The sequence below is a fragment of the Myotis brandtii genome, unplaced genomic scaffold, assembly GCF_000412655.1.
Source record: "Myotis brandtii unplaced genomic scaffold, ASM41265v1 scaffold374, whole genome shotgun sequence".
NCBI lineage: Eukaryota > Metazoa > Chordata > Mammalia > Chiroptera > Vespertilionidae > Myotis > Myotis brandtii.
In genome coordinates, this window is record NW_005364372.1 from 4,387,738 (window position 1) to 4,401,461 (window position 13,724).

General features: G+C 40.4%; 1 protein-coding gene and 1 long non-coding RNA gene across 2 annotated transcripts in view; one reads left to right on the plus strand and one right to left on the minus strand.

Moving 5' to 3' along the window:
- LOC106727144 overlaps window positions 1-821 on the plus strand; it is a 19,912-nt gene extending 19,091 nt beyond the window's left edge. The window contains exon 3 of the long non-coding RNA XR_001363301.1: window positions 739-821. This is a non-coding gene — a long non-coding RNA (uncharacterized LOC106727144). The remainder of the gene's footprint in view (window positions 1-738) is intronic.
- Window positions 1-13,724, minus strand: part of HDAC9 (histone deacetylase 9) — an 846,941-nt gene that overhangs the window by 687,246 nt on the left and 145,971 nt on the right. The gene's annotated exons all lie outside the window — the stretch shown is intronic.

Consider the following 13,724-nt stretch of genomic DNA (forward strand, 5'->3'; position numbering starts at 1 on the left):
CAGAGGCGCAGGGCAATCAGGGGATTGGGGAGCTCCCCCCTATCAGGCACAGGGCAGGGCCCGTGGGGGGGGGTGGTTGGGGCGCCGCAGCCTGTCACACACAGAGCCGCAGGGCGATCAGGGGGTTTGGGCGCTGCCCCCTGTCATGCTGATCCCGGTGCCGGGAGCCTCGCTGCTCCGCTGATCCCGGTGCTGGGAGGCATATTACCCTTTTACTATATAGGATAGAGGCCTGGTGCATGGGTAGGGGCTGGCTGGTTTGCCCTGAAGGGTGTCCTGGATCAGGGTGGGGGTCCCCACTGGGGTGCCTGGCCAGTCTGGGTGAGGGGCTGAGGGCTGTTTTCCGGCTGGCGAGTGACTAAAGCTTCCAACCGCTCCTTGTTTTCTTCTCTTTTTTTTTTTTTTTTTCTGGGCCAGCTTTAGCTCTGAGGCCTCGCTGCTGAAAACATAGATACAATGTTGCGGTCCGAGCCCGGCTGAATGGAAGCCCTTTTCTGGGGTTTTGTTTAGCTTCTTATTTGCAACATAGTATATAGTTGCTTAGAGTTGCAACTGAGAGGCGGGCAAGTGAGGCGGGGAACGTTGGAGTCTGCAGCAAGCAAGCCTCCCTGCTCGCTTCAGTGCCTGGCTGCTGGCTGCCATCTTGGCTGACAGTTAATTTGCATATACTCACTGATTAGCCAATGAAAAGGGTAGCGGTCGTACGCCAATTACCATGTTTCTCTTTTATTAGTGTAGATTTTTCCATACCTTTTCTATGTTTAGATTTGTTTAGATACACAAACACTTACCATTGTGTTAAAATTGCCTACAGTCTTCAGCACAATGACATGCTATAGTCTTGTAGCTTAGAAGCAGTATGTTATACTATATAGCCTAGGTGTGTAGTAGGCTAGACCATCTAGGTTAGTGTAAGTGCACTCTGTGATGTCAATAAAATGACAAAACTGCCTAAGGACTCATATCTTATTAAGCTACACAAAATTGTATGTCTTTGACTTCACTTACTCCACTCCACAAATGCTATGCAATGTTGTTACTATAATATCATGTCTTTATATTTTCGTGCATCCCTCACTTCACCTAGTACTCTACTTTCCGTGTAGTCAGAATCATTATTACTTTCTGCTAATTAAGTCACAGCATTACTATTTTATGTAGGAACCTTACCATAGAGGACACTGTATAATAATTTCAAATACTCAACATAGGGAAAAGAAATGAAAATATAAAAACCCAGGCGAAGAGAATCAGCCCTTCAAGTTATTAAGAGAAGAAAAGCCCTGTATCTACCAGGATGGCAAGGTTTCTAAAAAGCCACCATAATGGTGAAGTCACCTAAGCAATTAATTTTTTTTAAGATAATGTTTTCAAAGCTCTCCTTGATCACTTCACTCTATTGTAGAAACTCGTCAATGTCTCATCAAAGCTGTCCGTGACACTGCCTGGCTTCCAAGGCTACCCAGGCTATGGACACACCTATGCTTCCAAGCCCAGAGGCTTCCCATTATTTTTATGTATCCAATTCTCCAACCAAATCCATGTTTTTACTCATTTCAAATGGCTCCTCTCTTATGCCCGTGTCTTGGTCATCCATGCTCCCTGCCTGAAGTCCTAGACATGCTTGTCACACGGCTGAATCCTATTCATCCTCCAAGAACCAACAAAAATGTTCCTTCTTGACACTGTCTTTCCCTCGTCTCCAATCTGAAAGGAATCTTACTCGGCCACATTTATACCACTTATGTCTCCTGACTCCTTGCAAAAATACTGCCTCTGACTACATTTTGTCTTTTTCTATGTATGATATCAACTAACTGGTTAGTTCCCTGAAGGAAGCTATGGCTTCTTTTTGTTAAAATCCTGAAAACACCTACCTTACTCCATACGACTCCACCTCCAAGTGTCTGTTGAATGAACCCATCGACAAACTCCTGGTAGACATGACCAGTAGGTCATTACAAAGCAAAGAAGGACTGCTTGTTTATTTGTTTGACTTATGAATCAAGCCTCTTGTAATGGCCCTAAGATTTATATGTATGTGTGTGTATAAGCAAGCATTCATAATTCTGCAAAACACACTTTAAACATATAAATATTTAGTCTGTGTATTCCAATTTTGATTATTCATGGCATAGTGTTCCTTCACAGAGGGTGATAAGAGATACTCATAAAATGTGATTCCACGTATAACAGTACTCAATGTGGTGCTACTGCACTTAACAAAACACTTAAAAATTCTTATCAAAGTACTACAGGGAACAAATTACAGGAATCAAGGCACTTTAAATGTGATTAAATATGCTATGAAATTATTCTTTAGAATACTTATTACAGAACATATGTTCTTCCTCAAATAAATAACTTGCTATTTTTGAACTATTCCTCAGCCACATACTTCCAACAGCAGCAAAGGTTACCTCAGATCAACCCTGATTTTACAATATTTGAAAGACATTCCCCAGCTACTCTGGGCCAAGTGAAAATTCATGAGTCATGGGTGAACGGCAGAAGCGGTCTTGGAGGTAATTTTTCCTTAATGAAACTAGCCTGAAATAAAATTTGTTTTGAAATTAATATTTTATAGAGCCCTTCAAATACATCATTTTGTTTGGTATTACCTCCATTTTTCACAGGATGTAATCAAGTCCGAGAGAAGTTAAGTGAGTGCTTAATCAAGGATGCATGGCTAGTTAATGTGTTGCCCTGATAGCCAACTCTTCACACTATCTCATCTCATTCTAGATTTGGGACACTGAATTAAGTCTCCCTTCATTTCAGATGGACCTGTCTTTGGACAGCCATTTCTTTAAAAATAGCTGCATCAACATGACCAATTAACTTGATAGGTCTTCCTTCTTGTGATGTTTTTGGTTATTATTATTTTTCATTTGATTCACTGACTGTGTTAAGTTGGAAACTTTCGAAGTGTAATGAAAAACCAGAAAATTTTAAACCAATGCACTATGTTTAATCACTGTGGCAGAGACAGTGCTGGGGGTTTCCAAACCCCGACTCCTTTCCTTCCAGGGCACAAGACTAGATTGCATTTCCAGGCTCCCTTAAGTGGAACCATGTGATTAAATTCCAGCTGAGGAAAGATGGTCAGAAGTGACAGCTAGGACCTCTGGACTTGCACTGAAATACCCTCCAATGTAATCCTCCACACGTTCCTCTTGCTTACAGGCCAGACGCAGAGGATTCACTGGGGCCTCCAAGGCGTTGATTGGCAATGATGCCACTCAGTGGAAGAAGCCAGAATTCCTAAATGACTGGGGAGAGCCAAGGCTCTCAATACCTGCCCCACTACCACCAACACTAACTTGGACTGGATGATAACATGGTGAGAAACAATCCTTTATTAGTTATATTCACCTACCCTAATTTAAACATGAACAAATAACTTTCTCTTTTAAGAAATGTTTTATAAAGAGAAGTATGTGATTTCAGGTACAGGTTCCCCAGCTATTATTACCTTTCATAATTAAATAATTGCTTTTATAAGTGTGCTTTGGTGTTACGTAGGCTTGGCACAAACAAAGAAATAAACTCAAGGTGTTAAGGAGGGATTATAGGTAGTACCTTGAAACATGGCAATAAGAAAGTATTCTTAATATGTTTATTTTTTAAGTTAATCTTGCCTATGTTTCATGCACCTTATGTTATATATATATGATAGGTTCATTATATAGGGTATATAATTAAAAATACTCTTGTTTAGTTATATAAATATTAAAAATCTAAGATTTGTATGTGTATTGTTAACATTTTAATGAGAAATAAAAGACTATCTGTCACACAAAGACTGGAGAAGGTTGGTATACTCCCAACTTTTAGTGGTCTATGGGTCTCCAAACCATCACCGCACCCGTGACTGTAGTGACTCAAGCCAACCCTCTGGATCTGGGCTCACTGCAGCCCATCCTAGTTACACATTCTTGTGTTAGCAGCCTCAGATATTATTTTGTCCAACTTCTCTATTGAAATGTTAACTTTATGCAGGCAGAAGATTTTATATTTTACTTATTTTATATTGCTCCATGCTGATAAATGCTGAGTGTTTTCAAGACCAGCTAAATGGCATGTAGAACCATTTGTAGATATTTTCTTGTGATAGGGGTAGAAGTGAAAATCTAGAGGAATATAAAAATGGAAAGCATCATTTTTGCATAGCATGCTCTCAAGGGACATCCTATATAAAAGCATAGTATTTTAATTGTCCCCTCGACCTGGAGTTCAACCAGGGGGTGGGGCCAGTCAGGGTAAGGGAGGGAGGCCCTGGCTGGCAGCTGCTAGGGACCCTACCAGTGCACAAATTTCGTGCACTGGTCCTCTAGTACTGCGGTCACCAACATTTCAGACTTCATGGACTACTAGTGTTCCACGGACAACTGGTTGGCAACCGCTGCTCTAGTAAGCATATCCAGTGCACATTATTTCCTTCCTTTAACTCATACCTCAACTATAACAAAATAAGTTTCTGATGCTATGTAACTTCATAGTAGCTGCAAAACAGGGAAACATCTAAATCTGAAAGCCACATACACACACATATACAAAGTTGTTCACTTGTTATCAGTCAGACAATTAAAGCATAAACATTTAATAAATTTTGTGAATGAGGTGAAAGCATTGAGCAGACACAATATTAAGAGCTAGGCATCATTTTTTAAAATGTAGGTAAAGTCCTACCTTAAAAGTCTTAGAGGATCAAATGCCAGTGTTGCTTTCATTTGTTTTTATTTGTATCACACAAAAATTGTTTTTAGAAACTTCCCACCCTCTACCTGCCCCAAATTCCACCCTAGAGCTTAATATAGTAAAGGCTTTGATATTAGGATGGTGACTCATTCACTAAAAATATTTATTAAGCACCGGCAATTCCAGGCCCTCATCTAACTGCTAACGAGACAGAGTGGTCTACTAATCTCATTCTCATATTGGTGATAATCAAGGAATGCGCACATTCAACCCATAATTATGAGTGAGAAAAATGGAGTGGTGGAAAGATGAGTGTTAACAACCACCAATAACAGCATCTGAAGAAAGGTTTCAGGAACCTAAAGGCTGGAAGGCTGCTGAGTAAGAAGCACCCTCTTTGCCTTTTGCTCAGGATTCAGATTATACCAAAAGAACATGCAAGATATGTCACCCAGGAGATATATTCTATTTTACTAAGACACTAGTTTCTGTTCCTTGTAGATGTTGCCTCTAAATTCAATGCTGTTTGCTCTTCTGATTTATATTACACAGGCCCATGCCAACTTCAATAATATGATAATTCAGAGAGATGAAAACATTTTCACAAGCTTTACAAAAGTACGTCTAAATAGGGTATGGCTTTCCTTCTGATTTCAATAGTCCACTAGTGCTCCCGTTTTATTTTATTTATTGGCAAGGTTTTTTTAAATGCAATTCCATCTAAACAATGTGTGTTTCCCTTTTTTGCTATCACATAATTGTCACTTGCTTTGGAGCTGAAAAAACATTAAGTTCATTTTTTATTTCTTCAGCTCCTGGGACAGAAGTTTGTCTAAAATTAGCCGGCTTATTTATAAAGGTTAAATCCTTATTTTAAAGTTATCGACTTAGTTTTCTCATCTTAGTATTCTCCCTGCAGAGGGGGTATAACCTATCCATTAAGAGGAAATTAACAGGAATTAAAAAGAAATGTCAAAAACACTAGGTACCTAATTACCTAATTATTTAATTGATGCTTTCCCCAGAAGTACAGAAAGATCATTCATTGATAAGGAAGAGTTAATTTGTGGCTGGAGGTGTAGATGGTTGTACAAAGTAGCAAACACTGACAAGTTTGCCCACTTGAAGGAAATTTAAGAAATAACCCCTCAGCTCAGCCGGTATGGCTCAGTGGTTGAGTGTCAAACTATGAACCAGGAGGTCATGGTTCGATTCCCAGTCAGGGCACATGTCATGTCCTGGTTGCAGGCCCGACCCCCAGTAAGGGGCGTGCAGAAGGCAGCCGACCAATTTCTCTCTCATCGTTGGTATTTCTCTTTCTCTCTCTCTTTCTCTCTCTCTCTCTCTCTCTCTCTCTCTCTGATTTCAATAGTCCACTAGTGCTCCCGTTTTATTTTATTTATTGGCAAGGTTTTTTTAAATGCAATTCCATCTAAACAATGTGTGTTTCCCTTTTTTGCTATCACATAATTGTCACTTGCTTTGGAGCTGAAAAAACATTAAGTTCATTTTTTATTTCTTCAGCTCCTGGGACAGAAGTTTGTCTAAAATTAGCCGGCTTATTTATAAAGGTTAAATCCTTATTTTAAAGTTATCGACTTAGTTTTCTCATCTTAGTATTCTCCCTGCAGAGGGGGTATAACCTATCCATTAAGAGGAAATTAACAGGAATTAAAAAGAAATGTCAAAAACACTAGGTACCTAATTACCTAATTATTTAATTGATGCTTTCCCCAGAAGTACAGAAAGATCATTCATTGATAAGGAAGAGTTAATTTGTGGCTGGAGGTGTAGATGGTTGTACAAAGTAGCAAACACTGACAAGTTTGCCCACTTGAAGGAAATTTAAGAAATAACCCCTCAGCTCAGCCGGTATGGCTCAGTGGTTGAGTGTCAAACTATGAACCAGGAGGTCATGGTTCGATTCCCAGTCAGGGCACATGTCATGTCCTGGTTGCAGGCCCGACCCCCAGTAAGGGGCGTGCAGAAGGCAGCCGACCAATTTCTCTCTCATCGTTGGTATTTCTCTTTCTCTCTCTCTTTCTCTCTCTCTCTCTCTCTCTCTCTCTCTCTTCCTCTCTGAATCAATAAAAATATCTGGGGGCGGGTGGAGGGGTGGGGAATAACCCCTCACCTGTAAAACTACCCATTTTAAAAAAAGATACTTTAAAAGGAACCCTCCTTCACTGCTGATGGGAATGCAGACTAGTGCAGCCACTGTGGAAAAGAGTATGGAACTGCCATTTGACCCAGTAATACCACTTCTAGAAATATATCCCAAGAAGACTGAAACACCAATCAGAAAGGATATATGCACCCCCATGTTCATAGCAGCACAATTTACAATAGCCAAGATTTGGAAACAGCCTAAATGCCCATCAGCAGATGAGTGGATGAGAAAACTGTGGTACATCTACACAATGGAATATTACACTGCTATAGAAAAGAAGGAATTCTTACCATTTGCAACAGCATGGATGGAACTGGAGAGCATTATTCTAAGTTAAATAAGCCAGTCAGTGAAAGAAAAATACCACATGATCTCACTCATTTATGGATAATAAAAAACATTATAAACTGATGAACAAAAATAGATATAGAGGCAGAGAAGCATTGAACAGACTGTCAAACTACAGCAGGAAGGCTGGGGAGGGTTGGGTGGGGGGAGGTAAGAGATCAACCGAAGGACTTGTATGCATGCATACAAGCATAACCAATGGACGCAAGACACAGGGCCGGGGAGAGGGGGGGGGCGTGAAGGGCATGTGCCGGCGGGTAGGGGAGGCCGGGGGAAGGTCAATGGGGGAAAAAAGGAGACATATGTACTACTATGTGTAATACTTTAAACAATAAAATAAAATAAAATTTTTTAAAAAAGATACTTTAGAAAGATTTTATGAAAATATTCAGTTTTTTGTCTGTTTTTTAAAAAATATATCCTGAAATACAGAAATATATAAAATATAAAATATTTTTAAAATTAAGATTTTCTTATGAGCTTTGTAATAACAAATGTAATAGCTTCTCCCCAATTGTATCCCTAAAATCCCAGCTGCAAGAAGTTTGAATCTCTGATTCAAAACTAGAAATGTAAATAATATCAGGTAGCATAGTAGTTTATGTAAATTACAAAGCAAACAATAATTCTTTTTTCTATTTTCAATTGCTGCAGAATGACTGTCTTTAGGTATTTCTTTGAATAATTCAAACAATGCTGGATAAATGTTGACTGAATACATAAATTAATCATTGAATGAATTAATCGAGGTCTCATCGTTGCATCACAGCCTTTACCAAAATGCTTGGCACACAGTAGATACTCAGTACATGTTCAGTGAAATCAACTCTTTTTCCTATAGAATCATTTCTCTAAGACTTCTCTTGCATCTTTTATTTCTACTTCCTTCATCTCATTATAGTGCATGAAAGAAACTGACCTTTATTTGAAAATATTTAGGTTGTAAAACAATTATCAAATGAAAAAGTAATCCAGTAAAAAACTCAGTTTTCAAGCACCCACAAAATTATCTGTCAGCATTTACAAACATTCTTTTATCACTTACATTGGTAAAGAAACAAGCTAGGCATGAGACAATGCCCCAGGAAACACTGTAAAGGAAATGGCTCAAACTGCAAACAATTCAACCAAGTTTCATGTCAAAAGAACATGTCCAATGAATACAAGGGTTCCCTCCAGGTTGCTATATAGCTACTTCTCAGAAAACTCTTCCCTAAAATGTTTTAATGTCACAACATCACAAAACAAATTAAAACAGGATCTATTTATTTGCAATACAAGTATTGATGGTTGTCCAGTGTTCATCTGCTTCTCAACTGGAATGTGCAAGAAATTTAGAACCCCATTTGTGATTTAAAAACTTAAAAACATCAGATAGCAAATTTAATTAGTAAATTTGCAATTGCTTTCTTAATCTACCATATTTTAAAAATTTAATTATCCCGGACATAACTTTATTAGCAAAGTTATACATAATGCATTTTTATGTACCTAAATTAAGTAAGCATTGTAAAGGCCTTAAAATAAGCACTGCATATAATTTCCTGTTTTTTCAAGGGGCTGGGAGGAAAGACTATTCAGATTCTCTCCATGACGTGTAAATTTTCCAAAGTTTCTTAGTTTTTGTGGAAATACTTATAAATTACTCTATAAGAAGGACATGAACATAACCTTTAGTTTTTAAATATATTTTACTTTATAGAACATTACGCTTATTATTCATGATTCAGAAAAAGAATCTTCTCTCTGATCTGTTCCTTACCTATCACTCTGTTGCTAATAAATTTATCTTTCTTTTTGAATGATAGGGATTGTCTTTAGAATCTATGGTGAAGAAAATAATATTTTGCAAATAAAAGTATCACCCACACGAATTAACTACATAATTATGTTATAACATAAGAGATAATAAAAGTTCTAGTAAAAGTGAGGAGCTGAAGAAGGGGGCATGCCCCCATTTCTTTCAGTCCTCTTCCAAGAAAATCTTCTGAATATTGTTCTCTGCTCACTATCCACAGGTCCTCTTTTCCCATTTTCAATAATATTTTGCAAATAAAAGTATCACCCACATGAATTAACTACATAATTATGTTATAACATAAGAGATAATAAAATTTCTAGTAAAAGTGAGGAGCTGAAGAAGGGGGCATGCCCCCATTTCTTTCAGTCCTCTTCCAAGAAAATCTTCTGAATATTGTTCTCTGCTCACTATCCACAGGTCCTCTTTTCCCATTTTCCTTTAAACCTATTCCAATCTGAATTACAACCTAATTACGCCACTGAATCTGCCCCACAAAATGCTACATCAATAGTCAATCAATTCAGCAACATCCCATTGAGTTGGTCGCTGTCTCCTCCTTGGTTCAATTTCTTCACTTGGCTTCCAAAACACTACACACACGTGATGCTCCTCCTGCCTTGGCTCCTGCTCTTCTGGTTCCTCCTGCATCCCCGCTGTCTCTTCCTTTGTTCAATTTCTTCACTTGGCTTCCAAAACACAACACACGCGTGACGCTCCTCTGCCTTGGCTCCTGCTCTTCTGGTTCCTCCTGCATCCTCATCATTGGAGGAAAAACTGCCCTAGTGCTCAGCACTTGGCCTCTTCCCATTATCTGTTCACATTCAGTTCTTCAGTGATTTGCCCCAGTCTCATGGCTATAAACACATCTCTACGCTAATGACTCCCAAAATTGTATCTCTACTCTAGGCCACTTTCTAGAATCTACTCACATCTAACTTTCTACTTGACATTTTCATTTGGATGAACATACATCTCAAACTCAATCTGCCTAAACTGTATTCCTGACATTCCCCCCAAAACCTGCGGCAATGCCCTCATCTCAGTTGATGGCAACTTTATCCTTCGCGTCACTAAGTCAGAATCATTGGAATAATGCTTGATTTCCCTTTTCTATCACACCCCAAATCCAGTTCATTAGCAATTCCTGCTGGCTCTAGCTACACAATATTTCTAGACTTCAACTTCTTGTAAGAACTCGCCCTAACTGCCAATCTTGTCTGAGCCATCATCTTCTCTTATTTGTTAATCAATCTTTTTCCTTCCACCTTGTCACACACACTTTCCCCATCTACTCCACCAAGGAGCATTTCATCCCTCAGTTTAATACTCTAGAATGCCCCTCAGTTAAGTCAGAATAAAAGCTGTAGTCCTTACAATAGCTTAAAAGTGATTCAGCTCTTCATCACTTCACTGACTTCCCCCCTCCTAACCTCCCTCGTACTTACTATGCTGCAGCCCACACTAGCTTCCTGGTCTTCATCAAAATGCCAGGCACATCCATAGAAGCAGAAAATAGATCAGTGGTCTCCAGAGTCGGGGGGGAAGAGAGGAGAAAATGGGGATTGGGATGACCGCTTAATGAAGTGGGTCTCCTCTTGGGATGATGAAAATGTTCTAGAACTAGACAGTAGTGACGGTTGCACAACATTGTGAATGTACTATATGCTGCTGAATTATACACTTTAAAATGATAAAAATGGTGAATTTTATGTTACATGTATTATACTACAATTTTAAAAAATGCCAAGCACACTTCCTACCTTTGCTGTGGCTGTTTTCTCTGCCCAGAGGGGGGAAAAAACATCCACTTACCTAACTCCCTTCCACCTGTAAGTTTCTGTGCAATATCACAATCTCCATGAGGCAAACCCTGACCACCCCCATTTATCACCATGAACTGCTCCTTACTATGGATAGCCTTACCCTGCTCAATCCTTATTTTCCAAAATGCTGGATAACCTAACTGTTGAATATATGCATTGTCTCCTTTGTTGGCCTGGAAGCTCCATGAGGGCAGGGGTCTCTGTCTATCCTGCTCGGTGATGGATTCCAGGTGCTTAGAGAAGTGCCTGGTACACACAAACACTCGGTAAATATCTGCAAATAAATGCTCTTCGGTGCTCCCAGAGATGGGCGATGGCTGAACCAGTCACGGTAGCCAATTTCTGGAAATTATCCAACAGCCTGATTTATGTGAAAAATATATTAGACCTACTATCAGCCAGGCAATTTGCCAGTTGTTAGGAATCCAGTGGTGAACAAATAATCCCAATACTCCTTCTTAAGTATAGCAGGAACTTTATGGAGATTTCGGTGTGGCAGAATAACCTCCTGAGAATTTAAGTTAGTCTTGGCTGTTGTTTTTTTTAATTTAGCTTCACTTGGGAGAAATCAAAGTTCTTTTTTTTTTTCATCTCCCCATTCCTCAAAAGGTAACCCTAAAAGTAACCTCAGTCTCCTTGAAGTTGGCCTTTTTGAGTGATTAGCTTGAAAAAAGGTGCAGCAGGGTGGCCGCCCCCAAGACAAACCCTTAAAGGGCCTCTGCATTGGAAGGCCAAAGCCCCGAGGCAGCTGAGCTAGAAGTCTGTTTGAAAATGGAGGAGCAGATGTGGTCTCAGTGTCAGAAGTGGCCCCATCCCTTGGGAGGTCTAATAGCTTCCAGATACTTAGAAAAGATAGGGATTGCGATTCTACAGGATGTAAGACAGATGCGCCATTTGCTAGCGAAGCTTCGGAGGCCATGCCTGCTGGCAGCCTGTGATGGAGAAAGAATTAGTACTAAGCACCAAAGCTCTCGGAGCTGCAGCAAAATTTCCCCAGCTGCCCCCCGGGGAAACAAGCTGCCAGGGAAACCCCCAAGTTGAATTGCCACCACATTCCTAAGTGAGGAGCCCAGGAGAAGTGACTATCACGGACTGAGGATCGAGTCCTATCCATCCTCCGTTTTCTAAAACCGAATAGGCCTTGAGATGCTCATATATACGGAGGAAGAAGGAGGAATCTCCAAGAATGAGTGACATCTGCTCTCTGGTCAGTCTTGGTTACAAAAGCGACACTGAAGATTGAGTTCTTTCAACATCTTCTTAAGCAATACTGGTCTGTGAGCTCATAGAAGGCAAGAACGCGATGCCATTTTCTGTAACTGCTGTTGTAACTAACGCAGCCCCTTTCACATATTAACTTGTCGAGAAATGAGCAGTGGCTGAAAATGAGATGAATGGAAATCTGCTTGCACTTTGCAGTAGTTTAATATTTTTCTAGAAAATTACCATTTCATTTCCACCGCCAATAGGTACAGTAGTGGGGTTTTGTTTTTGTTTTGGGTGCTGAAAAGTTTGTCACCAATTGCTAGAACTCTGGCTCCTATTGCATAAACAGAATCTCATCCCAGCCCCTCTAGCTCACCACTCTCCTGCACAATTTGGTTTTCTTTTACCCCTGCTCAGCTGTTCACTTGCTCATATTTGGGAAGTTACTCATTTTCTTTTAAAACTTAACTTTTAAGCTCTTGCCACACACAAAAAAGCAAAAAAGCCTTACTGTCACGCTGGGTTATTCAGCAACAATCTATTCCCCTCCACGGGATAAACTCAGCCCTCACCCCCATAGTGTATCTGCTTTGGGAGCCGGATTACTGCCTCATAAAACAGCACAACGGCACTATTATCACATAATCATTATCATTACCTCACTTTCAGCCGCACAGATCCTTCCAATCCTGAGCATCTCGCCTACTAATCTCGCTGTATCTATCTTCTCCTGCTGTGAAACTGGTGTGTTCCATTTTCACGGCAGCTCAATGCAATCACAAATGGAAAAATAAAATATATTTTTTTAAGTAGGCTGCATTTTACTGATACCATTGTGTTATTCCGGAATTTAAAATAGCTCTATATGTCATTCAAATAAGCAAAACAATAGTGTGGGTAGCAGTGGGGGTTGGTCTTAGAGTAGGTCGTTTTCTTCGCCAATCTTTTCTTTCCAGGTGGGACTACCTCCTCAGTTCTAGACCCTAGGAATGAATCCTTACATCTCCCAAGAATATCTCCTAATTCCTGGAGGAAAGCTTTCACGATCTGGACCCTATATCCACCTGGCATAGTGGTGCTATTTAATTTCAGATGGTCAAGGAAGATCTCAATGATAAGGTAGCACGTGAGCCAAGACCTGAAGGAAAAGAGGAGTGGCGAATGTTGCAGATATCTTGGGGAAGAGGGACAGGGAAATACAAAGGCTCCGAGGCAGGTCTGTGTTTGCTGTACGCAAGGACCAGCAAGGAGGAGTAAAAAAAGCAAGGCAGGGAATTTTGGGGATGCAATCAGAAGTGTGTGTGTGTATGTGTATGTGTGTGTGTGGGGGGGCGAGCCCTTGGGGGATGTCCAATTGACAGCTTCTGGCCTGCTTCTGAGGGTGGCAACCAGCGGGCCGATCAGGGGATGGCGCTGGCTGGCGAGCGGCCAGTTCCTGCCCCCCATCACCCCTCTGCCGCTGGTCACTGCCCCCAATCGTCATCCCCTCCCTCTGCCCACTGGCACCCACCTTGGATGGCCTGGTGCCACCCGCTCGCCAGCCCCACCCCCTGCCAACCAGTCATTCTGTCGATTTGAATATTAGGCTTTTATTATGCTCTGATAAGATGGAAAGTTATGAGCAGAGGAGTATCCTGAAATGACTGCTAGTAGGATCACTCCGGCTATCAAGTGA